The sequence below is a fragment of the Arvicanthis niloticus genome, chromosome 20 (genome assembly GCF_011762505.2).
Source record: "Arvicanthis niloticus isolate mArvNil1 chromosome 20, mArvNil1.pat.X, whole genome shotgun sequence".
NCBI lineage: Eukaryota > Metazoa > Chordata > Mammalia > Rodentia > Muridae > Arvicanthis > Arvicanthis niloticus.
This window is the reverse complement of record NC_047677.1, coordinates 36,115,916-36,136,305: the sequence shown is the minus strand read 5'-3', so window position 1 is coordinate 36,136,305 and position 20,390 is coordinate 36,115,916.

Here is a 20,390-nt window from a genome sequence, read left to right as displayed (position 1 = left end):
TAATAGCCTACAACAGCTGAGCACACTCGGATAATCTTGGTTTAGATACCTTGGGTGCGTGAGATTAAAGGTGTGTGAGATTAAAGGTGTGTAATTTAAGAGCGTGACTTAGAAGTGTGGAGATCAGATTTAGAGACAAGACCTAAGGGCATGATTAAAGGTGTGACCAAAAGGTATGGCTTAGAAGTGAGACATATAAAAGGCAGAGGCAGACGGCAGAGAGAAGACATTAGGGAGACACAGCAGATAGAGGAGACAGAGAAGCAGGCACTTGGGAGAAGTAACTTGGAACTTGGAGGCACTAGGGACTAGGAACTAGGGACGAGGAACTTAGGACTTGAGACACTTAGAGGAAGAGAGACTGAAGAATAAACGGGATTGAAACACACTCTGTCTGGTCTCCATTCTTCGAGTCTGTCCCCTCTCTCTTACTGAACCCCGACCCGCGGACCGGAGCGGCAGCATGGACCGGGATACAGTGGCCGCCAAACTCGGGGCAGCCCGGGCCTCAACATTTTGCTCGGGTCACAACAAGATCCCAGTTAGTGTTGCTGGTGTGTACATGGTTAAGGGACTGTCTGCTGGAATGGGCCACATCTAAAAAACAAACAAACAAACAAACAAACAAACAAAAAATTATGATTCTCCTTCTCCCGACAGAAGTCCTCAGTTAGGGGTAAGACTTCATGAGGCCCTCCCCATCCATGCTTAGATTTTTGACTGGCTTTGATGCAGTCATGTCTGCTTTAAGTCCATGTGTGTGACATTCTGGTCATGTCCAGAAAACATTGTCTCATGGCCGGCCGTTCTCTACCACCCCTGGCTCTTAGGATCTTTCTTGTCTTCTCTTCCATGATCATCCCTGAGCCGCTCAGGGAGGGTTGTGATACAGATGTCCCATTTAGAGGCTGAGCACGCTACGACCGTATCCTCTGCAGCTGGACAGTTAGGACTATCAGTCATCATCCACTGCAAAAAGGAAGCTTCTCTTACAAGAGTTGAGAGATTGGCTAATTCACAGGCATGAAGCCAAGTGTTTGGAGCGCAGTAAGCTAGTTATGCTGGCTTGGCATGATCTTGCATTGGCCCCCAAGGGCAGCATTTCTAGAGAGAGACACATTTCCCATAGTGACCTTTGGAAGGAAGGTGGAATGTGGGTTTATGGGTGCTGAAGTCTGAATACCTGTAGAAAATGAGGAAAGGGCCAATGGGGAGGGCAGAGAGTAGAAGACAGACGGTGTGGAGAAGATGGAATAATGAGGTGGAGAGGTGGGAGATAGGAAGGCAGGACGGGGAGGGCTGGGCGAGGGATGACCAACACTAAAGATCCTATGTAAAAGCCAAATACTAACACTTTTAACTGGTCCCAGCTATGGCCCTGGAGCCAGTTAAAAGAACCAGGTTTGAGTTCTATTTTTTGTAGCCGACCTTAACATAGTTTTTATACCCAAAACATTTGGGGTACCATGGCAGCAGTGGGCAGACCTTGCCAGGATAGTTGTTATTGTACCTTGCAGGTTTGTAGCTGAGAAAGACTATTAATGACTTTCCTTCTCTAGGAGCATGTAGATATCTGCTGGTACCTGCAAGAGCATGCATATACTTGCTGGTATCCCTCAGGAGCATGAATATACCTGCGGACACCCCCAAGAGCATGAATATACTTGCTGGCACCCCCAGGAGCATGCATATTCCTTCTGATATCCCCCAGAAGAATGCATATACCTGCTGGCACCCCCAGGATCATGCATCTACCTACTGGCAACCCTAGAAATATGCATATACCTGCTGGCACCCTCCAGAAGCATGCATATACATGCTAACACTCCTAGAGCATGCATATACATGCTGGCACCATGAAAGCTAGCCAGGAGGGACAGAGCTTCCAGACCAGTGCCAGCCACATTTCTCTGTTTTGTGTCTGAAGCATATGATGTCTTCAAGAATAGTGTCTAGCCATCAAGTTCTAGAGGGTAGCCAAGAGCAATGACAGTAGTCTGCATTGTTTTGAGGGGTCTATGGGACCCCTTAACCATTAACTCCATTAACCAGAAATAAAGGGAAGCAACCCACTGCTGGCACTGGGATTCTTTTTTATTTGCTGTTTTATGATATTTGGAACCCATACAGGGTAACTTCATTTAAACTCATCTATACATGAACTGAACATATATACATAAATATATATAGATGTATCTATATATGTATGCACATGTATATGTCTACATACGTATTATATGTGTATATATATTATACATGTATATATGTATCTATGCATGTGTATATATTATATATGTATATATGTATATATGCATATGTATATATTTATGTTTGTGTATATATGTATAGATGTAGATATGCATATATGAGTATATATGTAAATATGTCTATGTGTATATATGTGTATATATGCAAATATGTATATATGTATTTATAAGTATATGTATATATGTGCATATGTGTACAAATGTGTATATATATACATGCATGTATATATGTATATATTCATAATGCATATATGTATGTGTATATATGTATATAGAACTGAACAGTGAAATGCAGTGAAGGCAGGCTCTCCTTTCTACTCCCAGTTTCCAGGTTACTATTTCAGTATGTATATTTACTTATTTAAAAAATGATGGAAGACACACTCATATCCACCTCTTAGGACCAGCAGAGTGATGAAATAAAGAAAGCCATGTGGGAAGAACTTCATAAATTATAGTCATTACTATCATTCCTATAGGAATTTCAGCTGATGCTTAACCCTCTGGTCTTATGTTTCTCTGGAGCACTCAAGCTTGAGATCAGGTTCCATAGACACAAAAGCAAGGGGGAGACAGCTCAGTGGGCAGACACACTTGCTGCTCAAGTACCAGGCACACAAGGCAGGCATACAGAGAACCTGTCTACAATCCCAGCCCTGTTATAGATAAGGAGTTGGAGGCAAAGAGAGGAGAATCTCAGAAGCCCAAGGCCAGTTAGCCTGGAGGATGAGCAGAAACCAGAGGGACCTGCCTCAAGCATCAGGGAGGCGAGGACTGATAACCCAAGGTCATCCTTTGTCACATTTTGTGGTATGCACACACACACACACACACACACACACACACACACACACACAGTCATAAGAAAAACAACAGCAAGCTGGCCAAATCTGGCCTGTGCCTGGATTTTTATTAATAATTTATCAAAACGTAGTTATTTGTTAATGTATCATTCCAGTGGACATGTCAGGGCTCAGAGCTGTGACAGAGAATACCCGGCCTGAAGTAAGTTTGCTAAACATGATCGATACAATTATATTTTAAAAAATTTTTTTTACAGTAAATAGTTTTGTATATAGCTATAATCCATCACCTTGGTTTCTCTCTATAGCTCAAAAATGTACACACGAGACAGGACAACCTGAGATGGTTACAGTGTGTCTGTGGCTTATCACTTGTCCTGAGCAGTGTCTTTTTCTAGAGAGGGGATGAGAGGTTTCATGGGCTGGCAGCTGGTAGTTGATTGGCCACCTCCACCTCTTGGATGACTTAGCAAGATAGCTGATTCTTTGGCAAGGTCCAAAGGTCCAAGATCCTTTGACTTTTTGTCCCCTTTCTTCTGTGACAGTTTTGTCTCTTCCCCAGTAACTAATTGCTGTCTTTCCACCTCTTCTCGAGGTGAACTTCCTTCTCCGGGGCTTTCTAGCTTCTAGAGTCTCCATGTCCTCTTTCCCAAATCTGAACTCAGCCGTGTCCTGGCCTCCCTCCTCACCTGGTGTACTGCTCCCCGAGCTTTATCATGCTGCGGTGGGGGGTGTGGCAGGCTTGGGAAACAGAAGAGGCTAGCAAATGTTTGCAACTCCCCTGGGGAACCTGGGGAAGCAGTTGGGGAAGAAGTCTTGTCTTGTTCTAATTTTAGTTTTTCGAGACAGGGTTTCTCTGTGTAGCCCTGGCTGTCCTGGCACTCACTCTGTAGACCAGGCTGGCCTCGAACTCAGAAATCCGCCTGCCTCTGCCTCCCAGGTGCTGGGATTAAAGGCGTGTGCCACCACCGCCCGGCCTTGTTCTAATTTTAAATCAGCCCACAACCCTAGCTCATCGTTCATTTCCCCCAAGCCTCAGTTTATATTTAATTAATAATTTAAAATCATCGTACTTTCTGTGTGTGTGCGCGTGTGTGCATGCGGAGGTCTGAGGGCATCCTCCGGTGTTACTCCTAAGGACATTTTTAAGCCATCCACTCATTTTTGTTTGATGAGACATTTAATTGATTAACTTCTAAATTGTAATTAATCAATCATTTTTTTTTTTTGAGACAAGGTTTCTCCGTGTAGCCCTGGTTGTCATGGAACTCAGAGATCACCTGCCTCTGCCTCCCAAGTGCTGGGATTAAAGGCAAGTACCACTATACCTGGCTCAGTGATGTATATTTCTTAATGGAATACTAGTTAACATTAAAAAAGAAAAACTGGACACTGGAAGCCAATACTCTGCCGGTGATGAGTCCTACACTTACCTCAGCTCCCAAGCATGGTTGCTGTTGGTTTTCCAGGAGTCTCCCTTTAAAATACAGGATTTAGGGGCTGGGGACGGCTCACTGGCTCACCAGCTGCTCCTCTAAAGGACTAGGATTCAGTTCCCAGCACTTATGCAGTGGCAATCAACCATCTGTAACTCCAGTACCCGGAGTGGGGAGGATGGAGGGCGGGGAGTGGGGGTGGGTGGGTAAAGGAATCTAACACACGCCCTCTTCTGGCCTCTATAGGTACTGCATGCACATAGCACACAGATGCACGCTGTCAAGCGCCATAGATACTAAATAAAAAATAGGCAAATCTAGAAATACATACACACATACATGGTTGGTTTATACTTTTTCCATTTCAAAATTACCTCGTGTTTATGTGGCATAAAAATATTTTCTTTTTATGGCTTCTCAGCAGAAGTTGCCTCTTTGTCTATAGGACCAAGGTGTTAACTCGCTTTACCATTGTGTACAGTTTTGCCGTGTGGAGATGTCCTTCTGGCTAAACCACCGAAGTCTAACGCGTTGCCTCTTGTTTTAGCTTGCAGGTAGCTTCAAGGCCCCTACATATCATTGTAATGTGATTTGATTTCTCTGCCATTTCCCCTTTCCTCATCAAATGATAGCCCAGTTGCCCTTAGGTCAAACTAGAATGAAGCTGGGCAGGATTTGTGAGATCTGTCTCCAGAAGCCTCTCTGGGACTCCAGGAGCTGTGCAGTACTGGCAACCTAGCTTTACCGTGGTCATCCCTCACAGGCTTGGTGAGAGGAAAAAGTGCCACAGTGTGGGAGAAAGCTTTTCACTTCTTAGTGAAGTATCAATAACAACTCTTCAATACATGATAGAAATTTCTAGTTTTCTCCTTAGAGGAGCCCCCTCCCTTATTCTTTTATGAGTCACCATTATACTTATACTCATTGATTTAGATACATTATAACATTACATACATAAATTTATTAACGCATATAATCATTAATTATTATATAACAATCAATAATTAATTTATTTAACTAATTAAAATTATATAAAATCAATAATTATTCAATTAATAATATAATAAACTATCAATCATATAATTAATAATTGCATGACAATTACATAATAATAACTATACAATAATGATTATATAATATATGTAACTATTAATGCATTATAATTTATATACATTAATTTTTTTCTTTTTGAGACAGGGTTTCTCTGTGTAGCCCTGGCTGTCTTGGAGCTCACTCTGTAGACCAGGCTGGCCTCAAACTCAGAAATCTGCCTGCCTCTGCCTCCCAAGTGCTGGGATTAAAGGCGTGTACCACCACCGCCCAGCTTATATACATTAATTTATATTCAGAATGCCCTAAGTATTAGCTTATGCTCACTTAATGCAGGATATAGGCTATAGAGGATTTTTCCTCTAGTTTTAAGATTTATTTTTACTTAAGTGTATTTGTGAATATACACCACATAGGTCTGCAGAGTGCAAAAGAAGGCTTTGTATCTCCTGGAGCTGGAATTATAGGTGCTTGTGAGATACCTATTGTGGGTGCTGGGGACTGAACTCAGGTCCTCTGGAAGAAGAGCAGCCAGCACTCTTAACTGCTGAACTGCCATTCCTCCAGCCCTGCTCTCTGGTCAAGTGTGTACTCTCTGTGACAGTCTGTGTGCACACTTCCTGAACCTCCCATCTAATTGGCTGTTCCTGCTAGGTCGGAGGAAGCGGGAGCATTCTCAACCTGTCCCATGCCTTTCTTTCTCAAAGTGATGATGCCCGGACCAGTGCAGCTCAGGAGCTTCTGATTCTCACACGGTTTCACACATCTCAAATCCTCCCTCTGGGTCCAGCTCTGGACAAGAGAAAGGGCCTTTGATTATGGGTGGGGTGGAGCATGCTTGGGATCCCAGCTCTCGGAAGGATTGCTGCAGTATTGAGGCTATCATGGGGTATAGAGGCTATCATGGGCTATGAGTTCAGCCTGGAATCCTTATTGAAACTTTGATTAAAAACAAAATGACTAATAGTAAAGAGACACAGAGGCCTCTGGCAACATAGAAACTTCTACGGAAAGGAAGCTGTAAGGGGATTTGTGTGTGTGTGTGTGTGTGTGTGTGTGTGTGTGTGTGTGTGTTTTCCTTGCTTTTAATCTGTTTCTAAAACTAACACGTGCTGGCTTTGAAAGTTTGAGCAACGCAGACATATCAATGTGAGGAAGACAAAGTCTCATGGAAGGCATGGGGGAAGGTGGTTGAGGTACTGTTTGTTTAGACTGGTTTTTGTTTTCGAATGGTGCTGGATTTTGATGTTAATAATAATGAAGCCTCATGGAGAAGCTCTGGTCTCCCATGATCTCCAAAGCCTTGGAAAATACCCAGACCCATTCTCTGGAGTTAGCCAGAATTTCCACTAAATGCTATTCCTTTTTTAAAACAAATACAGAAAATGCAAGAGAGCATTTTTAGTTCACGTACTGTTTTACTTAGCGACTACCGTGCCTACAGCGGTTCCAAGACTGTTTTCTAAGTAAACTGTGTGGGCCACAGACCCGTGACAGGTAAGACGAGATGCCGTGTGCTAGACTGACACTCAATTACCATTTGGAACATGGCTTCTCAAAGGAAGCATAGATCCAACTTTGGTCACACGGCATGGAGATAGATAATGTTGACTCATGACCGAGAAGACCAGAAAGGGGACCAGAGTTTGTTGTAGAAATTATTTAAATCCTGGCCTGGGGTTTCTACCCCATCTTTAACCAATTAGCTCCTGAATGAGAGACACACTAAAAGCCTTTATATTTACAATAAGCCGTAAACAACGCAAGCACTGAACAGTTGCCTACCCTCCATGCTGTTAGAATCTACTTTCCTATCGATAACCCCGAGTTATTAGTTACTATGTTTCCTCTGGGCTGCTTTTAACTCCAGTCGGTCAGCCCTCAGGGATACGTTCTTATGGCTCACCTAACCCATGGCAGCTTCTCTTTTTTCATCCTCCACTCGTGTTCTTCCTCTGAATCCAAGCCTGAGAAACCGCAACCTCACCTCTGTCTCTTCTGCCCAGCTATTGGCTGTTAGCATCTTTATTTACCAATCAGAAGTAACTTGGGGGCGGAGTCACTCAGCATCTTACACGTGGACTCTCTCATCTCTGAGGCACCAGTCTTGAGGGCCCTAAATTAGCATTAGAATACAAGTTAGGGCAACCACTACAGGAGTTGGGGCAGATTTCATTTGGAACCCAGCCTGGAAACGCTCTGGCTTGGGGGTGAACGTCATTTTGATGTTACTCTGGAGTATTATAATAGATCTTTATTTTTTATTTGTGTATCTCTGTGTGAGTGTGTGCCATTTGTGTGTGTGTGTGTGTGTGTGTGTGTGTGTGTGTGTGTGTGTGCTGAGAGAGAGAGACACAGAGAGAGACAGAAAGACAGAGAGAAACAGAAAAAGGTGTGTGTGTAGATGCCTATGGTAACCAAAAGAGAACGTCATATTCTCCTGGAGGTGGAGTTACAGGTGATTGTGAGTCACTCAGCGTAGATGGTGGGAACTGAACTTGGATCCTCTGGAAGAGCCGTTGATGCTGTAAACAGATGAGCCATCTCTCAGCTCCAAAGACACCCCCTTACACAATGAATACAATGTTGGTTATATCTAGTGATACTTTCCCATCAGTGAGTACTATGTCTTTGTTCCTTCTCTTTTCCCAGCCAAAACCTATTCATAACTTGATTTAGAGCAAAGGAAGTAGGGCCTGTATTATTGAGAGGGTCTTAGTTATTTTCTTTGGAAAATATAATTAAGGTCTCTCCCCGCCCCCACCAAAATGGGACTAGGTTGGCAGAAGGGAAACTCGACCACCATTTCCTACCACCATCTAAATCATGTATACCCAAACACAAAGCAGTCTAGGTCCCTCTTTGATTTATGAGATGAAATCCATTAAAGATGAAATCCACGGTGGTCTTGGAATGTAGAGCTCTAAGAAGCAAATATTTATTTCACAGAATAATAATGATCACTGCTGACCAAGCAGGAAGAGAATAGCTGAGCACATGTGGGCTGAAAACACAGCTTCGTGTGCAAGCGGATTCCAGGCCGTTTGCTTCCTGTAATTCGGCTCAGGGGTTGATTTTTAAAGAATGCTTCCTTTGGAGCCCGAGTTCTTCCTCCTTGGTTTCAGCCCAAAGGTGAACATTTTTTGGGAAAAGGTTAAGTCTTTTCAGATGTTTTGGAGGTTTGCAAGGAGAAAAAGCAAAACCGTTCTCGGGTGCGAGTTACTTCCAGCCTCACGCCAGAACGCCAATGAGTCTGACCATCGCTAGCTACCTTTATTCCATTTTTTGAGAGTCTCACGATTTGTTAAAAAAAAAAAAAAAAAAAAAAAAAACCAAAAAACAGTTTATGGGAAAATAAAATTCTTGTCAAACAAATTCTCAAAATAGCTACTGTGGTACTTGCATAGAAAAGTCAACCTTTCATACCATGCCAAAGGTCATTCTAAAAGTGTCTATACAGAAGTGATCAACAGGAAAACCAGTAGGGTGGAGTGCATTAAAATTCCAGGAAAAAAAAAAAAAGGAATGAAATGCAAGACATAATTAAGCTTTAAAGTACCTGTAGATTGGGTAAAAAAAAAAAAAAATGTTCAAAGTTAAAACCGATGCTATGTTAGTTCATCTTGGATAGGTGGGAGCTGTGTGTCCTTAGGGAACTTCACCTTTCCCAGTCTCAGATTTCACTTCTCAGGGGTAGTGATCTGTGGTCCCTTGACCCTCTGTCATTTCGGCATTTGGGAAACTGAAGCCAAAGGTTTGTGAACTTGGGTTTGACCTGGCCTGCACTGGGAGACCCCCGTTTAAAAAAAAATGTTGATAGCATTAAATGAAACAATAAACAAAAAGTACCCAGAGGCATCAAATAGACATTATCATATGTCTATTCTGCGACTTATACCCCGGCTGCCTTAAGCTAAACACGCATATTATCTAAGAAATAAATGTTGCCATTTTTGTGGTTATTCAATTCTCAAAAATCTTAGTTCCAGCTCAACATGTTGTTCTTTTGCCCTTAGCTTGGTGGTTCCAAGTAACACACCAGCTTCTCTCTGTAGTGAAAGTGACCTGTAGTCCCCCTCCCCCCACCTTCTTCTCCCCCTCCTCCCGTCACAGCGCAGATGGAATGGGACAGTTTTGGAGTATGAGCTATCAAGTATGCATAGTAAAAATTCCACAGCTCTCCATGGTCTGCAGGCACTTAATCTACTCTGGACGAACGGACGGTGAATCGGTGAATCGTGAGCCTGTCTGGCTCCCAGCAGGCCTCTGTGCTCAGTCTCTCTTTACTGTCCTGACATTTTGCCTCATCTAAGACCTTGATTATTTCTGATGCCACCAATTTTAAATTACTTTATGCATTTGTTTAAAAAAAAAAAAAAACACTTTAAGGACCTAAAATTTTTATTTGTCTGTATGTATGTGTGCACAGTGCACATGTGTGCAATACCCAAAGATGGCCAGAAGAGGGCGAGAGATTCCCCAGAGCTGGTGTTAGAAACATTAAGAGTTGCCTAATGTGGGTGCTGGGAACGGAATTCTTGCCTTCTGCAAGAGTAGTCTGTGCTTTGAACCTCAGAGACACGTCTTCAATCTTATGCTTCTCTTTTGTATGATATAAATCCATTCCTGAATTCCTGTTTGTTTGTTTGTTTGCTTTTTTGAGACAGGGTTTCTCTGTGTAGCCCTGGCTATCCTGGAACCTGCTCTGTAGACACAGGCTGGCTTCAAACGCAGAGATCCATCTGCCTCTACCTCCTGTGTGCTGGGATGAAGTGTCTGTAGTAAACATATTTAGAACACAGTGGAAGTATTCCAAATGTGTTTACTACAGACACTTACTACTTTAGGTTGAAGTGTTTCTTACTGTTTGTAAGCCTGCCCACACCTCCTCCAAGCCTCTGGTCCTAATATATAGCATGTCTTTCGAATTAAAGTGACTGAAGTTTTCATTTACTTTTTGAACACTTTGTTTGTTTGTTGCACTGCAGATTGAAGCCAGGGCTCAGGACACACTATCTCTGAACTCTAAGGCAGTGGTTCTCAACCTTCCTACTGCTGCGACCCTTTAATACCGCTATGTTGTGGAGACCACTGCTTAGGGAGCTGGGCACACAACCTCTCTGCCTTTTGAGAGGTCCGTTTCCATATGCCAACTTGTCTTGACATACAAACGCATCTGTAAGCCTGTCTAACTTTATCATCAAAAGGCAAAGAGAGAATATGTTTCAGAGGTCGAAAAGGCCCCAAATTTTATAACCATAAACTTGGTGGTGAGTGGCAATGTGAACCTTAAGGAAAAAAAAAAAAAAAAAAGAGGAACTTAAACTTCCTAAATAAGAAACTTACGATGGAAGACCCAGGGCATCAAATAGTATGTGTTCACTCACTAGAGATGGCTGTGATTGTGTAGTATACAGAAGAAAGAAAGGCCAACAACAGGAGACTGAGCGGACCAGACCAGAAGGCACTCGTAGAATAAACAACTCCCCAGACAACAAATGCCACTGGTTTTAAAAAAGCAGTTTTGTTTTGCTTCGTCTCCAGTTTTAGGATTTTAACTGGTAGCCTTTGGTTTTATTTGTTTTGTTTTGTTTTGTTTTTCGAGACAGGGTTTCTCTGGGTAGCCCTGGCCATCCTGGAACTCACTCTGTAAACCAGGCTGGCCTAGAACTCAGAAATCCGCCTGCCTCTGCCTCCCAAGTGCTGGGATTAAAGGTGTGCGCCACCACCACCCGGCTTTTTTTTTTTTAAATTTATAAGCAATTCGGAAACTTTCATTTTCTTTAGTAGGAAGGAAGATAAAGAATTAATTACAATTTTGAAAAAAAGTCTCTCTAACCATGGGTTCAATGTCTATAGATGGAAATTTATATTTAGTTTACATTTGTCTGAAAGATAAAAGATAAGCCAAGTATCGTTTTAAATTCTATAATTATAATCTACTTAAAGATAACCATTTAAACCGGGCGGTGGTGACACACACCTTTAATCCCAGCACTTGGGAGGCAGAGGCAGGCGGGTTTCTGAGTTTGAGGCTAGCCTGGTCTACAGAGTGAGTTCCAGGACGGCCAGGGCTACCCAGAGAAACCCTGTCTCGAAAAACCAAAAAAAAAAAAAAAAAAAAAAAAAAAAAAAATTAGAGATAACCATTTAAGTTCAAAATATATATCCAGCCCTTTGGACTATCACATGGTTACAGTCAAGGTTTGGATTTTAGATTTCTCTCTCTCTCTCTCTCTCTCTCTCTCTCTCTCTCTCTCTCTCGTGTGTGTGTGTGTGTGTGTGTGTGTGTGTGTGTGTGTGTGTGTGTATGGAATTCAGAAGACCACAGAGCTGGAGTTACAGATGGTAGTGAGCTGACACATGGATGCTGGGAACTGAACTGAACTGCTTGTAAAAGCAGTAAGGGCCCTTAGCCACTAAGCTTATCTCTCAGCCCCACAGGCAGGATTTAAAAGTTTAAAAGTTTAAGAATACTATACATTGATAACATGATATAACATAATAAAGGAACATTTTTTTCCCTGAAAGCTGCTTTCTAAGCTGTATGTATTATAGTATAGACACACTGACACATCACACTGAGAACTCTGACCTTTGTTGTTTCCCAGCAGGCCACAGGGAGCACTGTTGGCTTTCTAACACTCAGTGACTGCACACTCTCATCAACACACGTGCTGTGACGTCATTGAAGCAGCTTCCTGAGCAGTGGACAAGGTCATAAAGGAGCTGGTTCATAGCAGGTTATGCTGGCAACCTAACCAACCACGTCATCTTTGCGTGGAATTTAGCTACTCCTGTAGATGAGGATGCTGTTGGTCCAGATTCAATGTTTTTCTGGACAGCACACAGTTGGACAGTTAGACCTGATTTCTTCTGCTCTTTATGTCTTTGGATCGGGGTAGTTCAATCCACTTCTGTTGGAAGTAATTGTCCAAGAAGGGCATCCACCTGTTCATTTTTTTTAAAACTGTTAATCTGTTTCTCTCTCCATGTTGTCTTTTGTGTTCTGTTGATTTTTTAAAATCAATATTGTTTTGATTCTTTATGCAACTATTTTAGCTAGTTTTGAAGGAGTGTGGTTACCCTTCAGCTGATATAAAGTATCAAAGTATGGTTTTTAAAAATACCAGATGGTTGGAGAGATGTCCTCATCAATAAAGAAACTGTCATATAAGCATGGGGACCTGAGTTTCCATCTCTAGCACCCATATAAAAAGCCAGGTGTGTGGCTCCTGCCCTGGGGATCAGGGATGGAGGAGGTAGGAGGTTCTTTGTGGCCCACTGTCCAGCCAGCCTAGCCATTTGGTGAGCTTCAGGTTCAGTGAGAGACCCTGTCTCACAAACAAAGGTGGAAAGTGACAGAAGACGCCAATGTCAACCTCTGGCTTCCACATGGCTGTCTGCACATTGGACACACACGTGTGTGCATGCACACAAAGCAGACCAAGAACACCCTGATCCCATACAAAAACACTGACTTATTTCTCCGACCTAAATGTTACCAGTTTCACAGAAGTAACACTGTTGATACAATTTACACTTTGCATATAGTGTATCTTGTGACATATTTGCATATAGTGACATTTTTGCATCTAGTATATCTTGTGATATATTTGTATCTAGTGACATATTTGCATGTAAGGAATGTATCTTGTAGCATATTTTCAGGCATTGCTATTAATTATTTTATCTTTTAAAGTGTATCCTATAGATGCTATAGTTTAAAGTGCTTTACACATGACCTTGACAGTAATACACTATTCTGTATTTGTCTCTATATTTGTCTTTTCGAGACAGGGTTTCTTTGTGTAGCCCTGGCCAACCTGGATCTCGGCTCTGTAGACCACGCTGTCCTCGAACTCATGGATCTGCTTGCCTCTGCCTCTCAAGTGGGTGCACTACCACCTCCAGGCTTCACTACTTGCCTTTAGCTGCAAGCTTCTTACTTTGATATATGATCATGGCTGTTGAGTAGAGGATAAATTATGATGGCATTCCCTCTCTCTGTATCTCTCTTCCCTCTTCTTTCCCCTGGAATGAAATGTATGCCTCTGTTGAAGACAATAGGCAAAGTACTTTGTGCCACTTTAAAAAAAAAAAAAAAAAACAGATGTATTTATTTTACCTCGATTTGCCTGCGTGTACGTAGGTGTAACATGTATGTGCAGTGCCCCAAGTGGCCAGAAGGGGGCATTGGCTCCCCTGGATCTGGAGTTAACAGACAGCTGTGAGCAGCCTTGTGGGGTACTCTTAACTGAACCCAGGTCCTCTGCTCTTAACCTCTGAGCCATCTCTGCAACCCCATATTAGGTCACTTCTTGAGTAGCTCGCAAGCTTCCACGTCCCCATTGCTCTACAGGAAAAGACCAAGCAGAACCCAGGGGAGCATCTAGCCCATGGCAACTCTGTTGCCAACTTTCTGTTGTGGCAGACTATACTGTAGATAAGCCGCTGAAAACAAGGAGAGATCCGCATGACTTTCCTAGTTCTGAAGTTTCAGTTTGTGATCTGCTGGTTTCGTTGGTTTGGGCCGGTAAGGGACGCTCTGGAGGGAGCACATGGCAGAACAGGTCCATTTGCCTCCTGGTGGCCTACAAGGAAAGACAGCGAGCAACCGGCAGAGGCTTAAGTCCCAGTGTCCCCTTTTAGGGGGCAAACTCTAAGTCTCGCCTCTCAACCGTGCCAAGCCTTTAATACATGTGCCTTTGGGAGACATTGAAGATCCAAACCATAATAGTCAAAGAGGCGATGAGGGGCCTTCACCTGTAAGGAAATGGATTGCTGTAACAACTGTGGGAGTTGGAAGCTGCTATTCATTCAGCTAAGTCCTTACATAACACCACAATCCTAGACGATCTTGAGTGAAACCTTCTAGAATGACCTGCAGCCAGCAAGCACCGGGTTAGACTACACGGGGATTCTTGACCTCTCGAAACCCAGAAATATCCCAACTATTCTTCTTCTTTTTTTTTATTTGCAAGTTCTTCATAATAAAGTTTAAAAGATACCCAAGGCCCAGAAATAACAAATGGTTGCCATTTTAAACCGCTAAATTTGAGAGTCGTGAGCTTTGCTGAAATAGATAATGGACGCGGGTCCGAGTGGCCAGCAGCCCAGTGGGTGGTCACCAGGGAGTTGGCTGGAGGCACTGTTTTCTTTTCTCCACCTGACAATGACTGATTCACCTCCCTCATTCTGAGGCACATTGCCTACACACCAAATCCATCATCTTTCCGGGCTTCTCTGCATGTGTCCAACTTTCCCTCAGCCTATTGCAAAACCAATCACTTATGTTCCAAACGAATAATTGTCTCAAGTTGTGAAGACGTCGTGTCACGAGCAAATACCCCCCCCCTCCCCAAATTTCATATAGTCCACGACAACGTGTCTTCAAATTTTATAGGTGGACTTTGGTCTGTCAAGAATGAGATTTGCCCAGAGTTATATAATTAGAGAAAGCATGTATGTGTAGGTTTAAAGTCTGCATCTCCTGATGTCCGGTTAAGGGCTGTCGATACTTCACAGTTGCACATGGCCATAGCCCACTGCCCAGTCTGATCAGGGTGCACTGGTTTGATCCTTAGTCATTTTCAGCTATACAAACAAAGATCCTGAAGGAAATGAGCCGAAGCATAGTGACCAGCATGTCTGTGTCTTTCCTTCGCCGGCTCACCTCCACTGAGAAAGAGGACAGCAGCTTGTGTTTGTTGGGAGTTATCTGTCTTCTAGTCGCTTAACCGCAGTGGTGGATCCAACTCGGCAAGCAAGAGTCATAGTGAGAGCCAACCGCTAGTGCTTAACCTTGGCTGCTCAGACTGTGTGTGGAGAAGCATTTCCTGACCTGGAGTGGGAAAGAGCTATGATCAGCTAGTGATGGCAGCCATCAAGGAGGCCGGGCGTGGTGAAAGGAGAGCCGTGGACTTGGCCCTTGGAGTTCCTGTGCACTTTGGTCCTCGCCCTGGCTTTTGAGAATCTTTTCTTTCTGCTATGACCCACACTTCCCACACCACACCAGCTGCCCAGGGAAGGCTCACCCTGAAGAACTCCACCAGCTCCTATTCCTGAAAGCGATTTCTCTTCTCGTTTGATGTGAGGTTTAGCACGTAAGTGGCCATGGTGGCATTTTACCTTGTGACTGAGTAGGGCCTCAGAAGCCCAGCCAGCCCTCGGGCTGGATGCTTTTCTGGCTCTAAACACTTCCATTCTGGCTAAACCTCTAAGTCACATCGCCAGCAGGCTGTCAGTTCGTAAAAAAAAAAAAACAAAAAACAAAAAACAAAAAACCACGGTACAGGAAGGTACAACTTTGCACATACTTACTGTTGTCTTTCGCCAAAACATTCCATTTTCTTAAGTTCCAGGGAGCCCGTGAGGACAGACTCACACTTGGGTGTTTGTCTAGGGATAAAGGGACCACAGGTGATGTCAGCGTGTAGATCAAAAGCACCATTAACAGGAGTCTTGAAACCATGACAACAGGAGAAGCTGTGAGTCTGGGCAGATCCACCTCCTTGGGTGGTGGTCTCAGCAGGGCACTACTGTTGTCTGAGATTCAGATAACTGTGAAAGCTCACGCCCCTCTCCAGTATCCTTGTCTGTCTGTCTGTCTGTCTGTCTGTCTGTTCTCATCTATCCACATCCAGCCAGCCTAGGCTCTTCTGGATGATCTAAGTTTTTTGTTTGTTCGTTTGCTTTTTGTTTTTGTATTTTTAGCATCGAGGTGTTGAAAATACCAATGATAACTTTTTTACAACTGAGACTTTTCTTGTTGTTGTTCCAAATTCATCTTATGGAAATAGCAAGAGAACTCTAACCACTTTCTCTGCACCTAGAAGGGCTTTACCCACAACCCAGAAGGTACTAAACGCCCCCTCTTTGCATTAGAAAGTGATAAAACCCCTGGACAGCCTGAGGCTGTGTGACTGTGACCTTATTATGCAAAGGTCAGGGGACACATTTATAGAATTTTCTTCCTCTTTCCATCTTCACTTGGTTTCAGGGGCTCTAACTGGGGTGTCAGACAAGCGTCTTTCCCCACACAGCCATCTTTGCAGTCTGACCACATGAGTCTATGTTTATTTTGTGTCAGATGACACTCCTTCTGTGTTTTTCCACAGGTCTGATCTGTTAGCCGGGAAAGAATGGTGCTTCCTACTGATCACCTTCAATGGCAGCTAGAATCTCCCTAAACTCTTCTCTCTCTCTCTCTCTCTCTTCCTCTCTCTCTCTCTCTCTCTCTCTCTCTCTCTCTCTCTCTCTCTCTCTGTGTGTGTGTGTGTGTGTGCGCGTGCGTGTTTCCTAGTTGTTACTCTGGCTACACAGTTGTCTAAATGGAATGATAGGCGAATTCCCAAGTGTGAGTTTTTAGCCGCTTGGTTAGAAGATCCTGAACTTTTTACCAGGGAATTGCTGGGTGTAGAAAACACAAGATGAAAGGCAGGAGGCCCCTGTACAGAATCTCAGGCATCAGGTGCATTATGATGACAACAGTGATGATGATGATGATGACAATGATGATGGTGATGATGACACAATAATGATACCATGAATGCATAGACAATTGTTTTAATAGGACCAGGATGACATTCCTTGGAAATAAAAGGTCAGAGAAGCTGGATAAACTGGCAGTGGGTATTGACGAAGCATGAGGGAACTAATATGCAGATGGGGAAACTGTTTGCAAAGCGCTTTGAAGAGAGAGCTGGACTAGTCTGGACCAGAAATAGCTCCCTGTCATTGCGGGTGTGCAAGGCAGGAGTTTGAGGCCGGTAGCAGATCTGGAGCCTGGGTTGAGCACTGTGAGCTGTCACCTGGAAAGCAAGTGGCCATGTGTTGAGATTATTCAGACATAATTGAATGACAAGGGCTGAGGAAACAGGAATGCCACCAGACAGTAGTAGCACAGGCCTTTAATCCCAGCATTTGAGGCAAAGGCAGGCAGATCTCTGAATTCAAGGCCAGTCTTAGGGTTTCTATTATTGCAATGAAACACCATTGACTAAAAAGCAAGTTGGGGAGGAAAGGGTTTATTCAACTTACACTTTCACCCATCATTGGAGAAAGTCAGGACAGGAACTCACACAGAGCAGGAACCTAGCGGCAGAAGCTGAATCAGAGACTATGGAGGAGTGCTGCTTACTGGCTTGCTCCCCATGGCTTGCTCAGCTTGCTTTCTTAGAGAACCTAGGAATACCAGCCCAGGAATGGCATCACCCATAGTGGTCTGGGTCCTGCCCCCTTGATCGCTAATTGAGAGAATGCCTTACAGCTGGATCCCACAGAGGCATTTCCTCAAGGGAGGCTCCTTCCTCTCAGATGACTCTAGCTGTCATCTTGTTGGCATGCAAGACCAGACAGTACACTGGTCTACAGAATGAGTTCAGAACAGCCAGGACTACCTAGAGAAATCTTGTCTCAACAAGGAAACAAGGAAGGAAGGAGGAGGAGGAGGAGGAGGAGGAGAAGGAGGAGGAGGAAGAGGAAGAGGAGGAGGAAGAGGAGGAGAACAACAAGAAGAAAGGAGACTCGTGGATGCACAGGGAAGGTGCATTGTGACTATTACAAAATATCTAAGTTTGGGGTCAGTATTTTTGTATTTTTCTTTAGAAGAAACAAGAAGACCATCATGCCTTAAAAAAAAAAAAATTCATCTTTTTCTTAAAATGTTTCAAGTAGTTTTTTTTTTTTTTAAATCAAATGTCCCTTAATTAAGATTAGATGTATACACTTAAGGTAAATTATATGATTATCCTATTTTTCTAAAAAAAATTATTATTATTATTATTTTTTTTTGTGAATTTGGGACCTTTTTTTTTCTTCTGAGACAGGGTTTTTCTGTGTATCTCTGGCTGTCCTGGAACTCCCTCTGTAGACCAGACTGGCCTCGATCTGCCTGCTTCTGCCTCCCAAGTGCTGGGATTAAAGGTTTGCACCACTGCTGCCTGGCTTGTTTTTGTTTTTAAGACAGGGTTTCTCTCTGTATCCTAGAACTTGCTCTGTAGACCAGGCTGGCTTCAAACTCAAAGATTTGCCTGCCTCTGCTTCCCAGGTGCTGGGATTAGAGGCGTTCGTTGTCGTTAGTACCCGGCAAATTTGAAGACTTGACATACTTGTACATTTTTATAAAAAATTTTTTTTCAAGTGACTTTTTTTTTTTTTTTTTTTTTGAGATGAGGCTTGATTCATTGAAGGATCTATTTCTACAGTCTGAGTTTCAAGTGGGTTGAAAACCACTCTCTTCCTCAAGGAAAAATTTGAAAAAAAAAAAAAAAAAAAAAAAGCCAGAAAAAACCATGTGCTCAGGAAAACAAGAAGTGTGGTTTCAAGTGTACTTCAGTTTTTGTGGCAAGCACATGGTTCCCTTGAATTCTTGTTATTTACATGTTTTTCTTCATTTCAATGATGGTATAATAAGAATATGTTCCTCTAAGTGCTTTTCTAAAAAGAAAGTAACACATCCATACGACTTAAACAATCCAAAATAAAGCCTGAAGTGCTTTTCCTCCATTCCCTGCTTTCTATAGGTAACCACTTCCAGCTTCTAGATTGGCTCTATGTCCACTCATGTGCCTTTGAATAACGTGGTAAGACAGCTAACCCTTGATCTTCAAAGAGCACTCGTCACAATTTATTGATGTCTCCTGAGGAGTGACTTGTTTTTTGTAAAAGCACTGATTCTTCACCCTTCCCTCACCCCTGGACACTTCAGCACTCCAAACTTCTAGTCTAGCTCTAACGTAACTTGGGGGTAGATGGGTGGGTGTTCCTGGTGGCCACCATCATATCTGCAGGACACTGGCTGCAGCTCAGCCATGTTGCTTAGACCAAGAACTTTGACAGCCCTGCAGACCAGCATGTTGCATTTGGTCTCATTAAGGGAGCTCACACACACCTCACGTTTGCTGTCAGTCGATGATATCGAAGCCTTCACCGGGTGTTTTAAATGACTTTGGGCGTCCCTATACTTCAAGAACTCAATTTGATCCAGAAGACATTGAATCTTGAGTGTTGTGACCTATTCCTGTTTAGGTTCTTGCACTGCTGTCTTCAACTGTTCCTTCACACCCTTGTGCTAGACCATTTGGTTCTATATTCTGGTTTTTGTCCTCTTATTTCATTCTCTTATTTGGGGTGCTATGCAGTCTTTCTTTAGTAGCTGCCTTAGAGCATAATGAAAATTCTATATCTACCAACTCTATCTATCTATCTATCTATCTATCTATCTATCTATCTATCTATCTATCTATCTATCCTATCTATATATTCACTCATCCATCTATCCATCCACCCATCCACCCATCTATCTGTCTATCCATCCATCCATCCATCCATCCATCCATCCATCCATCCATCCACCCATCTATCTGTCCATCCATCCATCCATCCATCCATCCATCCATCCATTCATCTACTTATCCATCCATCTACTCATCCATCCATCCATCTACTCATCCATCCATCCATCTATCTACTCATCCATCCATCCATCCATCCATCCACCCACCCATTCATAGTTCTCTTGTTTTAAGAATGAGGTTTAGATTTCTGTTTCCTGGATAGTTTTGCATGTGAAATTATTTCCCACTAGGCATCGCTCCATTGCCTTCTAATTCCCGATGCTGTACATATTTGATGAGACTCATGTTTTCTTTATGTCTATACCCACAAAGCAGTGTGGACTTGGAGAAAATCTCAAGACAAGCATCCTGAAGCAATAAGATGTTTTGAGTATCCACGTGAATCGGGTGATGCAGGTCTGCCCAGCCTTTCACAGAAGCAAAGGCCATTTTTAAAAGTTTTTTAAAGGCCTGGGCAATAAATCCATTGGTGAA